Below are 3,365 nucleotides of genomic sequence, written 5' to 3' on the forward strand. Positions count from 1 at the left end.
TATATAAATATATACACACGATCCTGCATACATAATTAAGTATGTACGCATACATAGTGCCTAGATGTGGAAATATCAGTGCATTTATAGACATACATAATGAATCATAATATAATAGATATACAGAGATAAACCGTTTAATTTCGATCGAATACACTTAGAGTTTTCCAAAACAGTACCAAAAAAAAAAAAACTAAAAAGAAAGAAACAGTAATAAAACGCGAAGAGAAATAAAATTATGATGAATAACTTCTTTTACAGGAAAGATAAAACGGTCATTTTTATACGGAACCTAACAATTCTTGACAGTCTCATTGATTCTCAGGTTAGGATAAAGCACGAAACGGCAGGCAAAAAATTTTTGAAGAGAATTAACCAAGCTGGCTTATATTATAAGATGACTGATTATCATTTTTCTTGTTCTTTTTTTGTTCTTGTTTGCTATTTATCCATTTGGCTTTTGGAGTTTGTTTTCGAACATTTGCCAGTCTTGTACTTATTTGTTCATGCCCTTTTTTTTTACATATATATATATATATATATATACATTTCTTACAGAAATTTTGGTAAAATTCCAAGAATAAAATTTGTCTATACAATCAGTTCCTCTTCCAGATATTTCACCTTATCTCGCAATTGTTGATGGTTTCCTTATTATTTCCGCTCTGCAAACCAATAATAAAAACGAATAGCCTGGTTATAGACATACATACCGATATACATTCATATATACACATCATATCTATATATATATATATATATGTACAACATATATATATATCATATGTATAAATATATATGTGTGTATGTGCATGCGTATATTTGTATTGGTTTACAGTGAACGAATGGACTAATTTATTTTTAAAATCTGTTTAGATGTCGGTTTGCCATAAAAACTATCGCGATGGTGATTCTTATCCGCTGGTCGTATAGGCGTTGGTCTTGCCGTTATGTTAATGGCAGTGGTTGTGTTGAGGATAAATAATAGTACTGGTGGTGTTGATAGTAGGACAATGGTGGTGGTGATGAAGAGTGTGGTGAGGGTAGTGGCAGTGGTGTTGGTGTTGGTGTTGGTGTTGTTGTTGGTGTTGTTGATGACGGTGAGAGTAGTGATGGTGATAAGAAAATGATGAAGTTCATTTGACGGTGAAGTTGCAGTAAATATGGCTATTATAAATGAGACAGTATGGTGATGATGATGATGATGATGATGATGATGATGATGATGATGATGATGATGACGACGACGACGACGACGACGACGACGGCTGCGGCGGCGGCGGTGGTTTTGATGACGACGATGACGGCGAGAAAGATGAGGATAATGATGAGGATAATGATGATAATCTGGCATGCGGCACCCAGTTGCACCTGTACAGGTAATGTCGTTTTCATAGATGGAGTGAGCTTATGTCTACACAAACATTTGATCACGGTAAACAAATCATCTGAGTGGTTATTCGGCAAGAAATGGTCGAACCTTCATACGTCGTCTAACGACAGTAGAGTCCATCTCATATATATTTATATGTATGTACGTATGTATGTTCTGAGTATTACACCAAACTGCATCCTGTAGTAGGACTCCGGTTCAGATGATCCAGCGTTTTGAGAAGAGCGGAACTACCCCTGACCCACTGTCTTCCTAGGTCTATTCTGACCCGGTGCAGTAGCGTCAGTCACGGTTCCGGCAATAGGTTTAAATGGCATATGTGATGACAATCCAGCTGAGAACGAGGATGCTGAAGTTATGGCCTTGGGTCTTGGAGAGGCTGGCATGTTGTGTTCTTCAGTAAAGCAAAGAATATATAAAACAAAGAAAACATTGATTCATGTAATCCTAGATATATTTATATCAGAATTAATGTCATTATGATCACGACTCGAACGTCCTTTTGATTTTATATCTGACCTTGTGTTAAACATCTTTTTATGCGATGCTTAAATATTTGTGTAAAGACCGAGAGAATTAGAATTTATAAATAAAAATATATTGAGCAGGCAAAAAAAAAAATGTTCAGAATTTTCCGTTTTAATTTTAATTCTGATTTTCTTTGAGTGCGTTTTGTTTCTTTATTGACATCATATTGTAACAACGTGACATTGTCATAATGCTGTTTAACATGGATTGCATCATTCTGCACATAATGCGCACTACTTCAGAAACATTTGAATCGAGAATATTATGAAAACAAATTTAAGGAGAATAGTTTTTTATTGTTTTTTTTTTTTTAAGAAACAAAGAAAATCATACATAACCAACACCAAAAAATAAATCAATAAAAAATAAATTGAAATAACAAACATGAACGCAAAACACAAAGAATTATCAGTCAGTAAACAGATGAGAAAATCAACCAAAGAAAAAGAAACAAAATGGCGGACAAAGCAAATGAGCGAGTGATCTGTCCTTCAAGTTGATAGACAGGAAAGGCTCTACAAACTGTTGGCGTTCGGGATTCATGCATTTTAAAAGGATTTAATCAAGCTTTCATTCCTATTTCGTTATCATTCTTGTTTTCAAATAAATCGCATCCCACCTCACATACTCAATACCAAATTCTCTTCTTTCGGTAAAAATTGAGAAAATTGTATTTAAGTCAGGAATCAACAGGAAGGAAGCTTTCTTGTTTTAACTTCATTTCTCCTTTTTGGTTTGTTGGTTTGTTTTTGTGATTGTTTTTATTTCGTTTTTGCATTGTTTTTGCTTTGTTTCTTTTTTCATGGAAACCAATGTTGCTTAACATGGATTAAATATTAGAGAACGGAGAAGCGGAGACAAGATTAGCCAGCCAAGATATCTATTATCTTCAGAGAGAGACAGACAGAGAATTAAAAGTATTTAAGTATTTTTATGTATGAATCTATCTATCTATCTATCTATATATCTATCTATCTATCTATCTAACTATATATATATATATATATATATATATATATATATATACATATACATATACATAGAGAAAGAGAGAGATAATAGAATAGACAGACAGACAGACAGAGAAACAGAGAGAGATCTATAGAGATTGTATATTGTTTGGGTTTTTTTATATAATAAACATATCTTTCCGCTCGATCTGAGTTCTAAAGAAAATGAAAATTACACTGTGAAGAACAAGCAAGCATACACAGATACACAAGCAGTCACGCACACAAATGCATACACACACAGCATATAGGCTCAAGAACACCCACAAAAACACACACACACACATATATATATATATATATCTGTGTGTACGTTTCTGTGTGAGTGTATGTATATGAGTGTGTTTGTGTGTGAGGAAGAAATATATAGACATGTAGGGAAGTATATAGACATGTAGGGAAGGTAAAGAAGAAGGGGAAGAACAAAACAAGGA

The sequence above is a fragment of the Octopus bimaculoides genome, chromosome 11 (assembly GCF_001194135.2).
Source record: "Octopus bimaculoides isolate UCB-OBI-ISO-001 chromosome 11, ASM119413v2, whole genome shotgun sequence".
Lineage (NCBI taxonomy): Eukaryota > Metazoa > Mollusca > Cephalopoda > Octopoda > Octopodidae > Octopus > Octopus bimaculoides.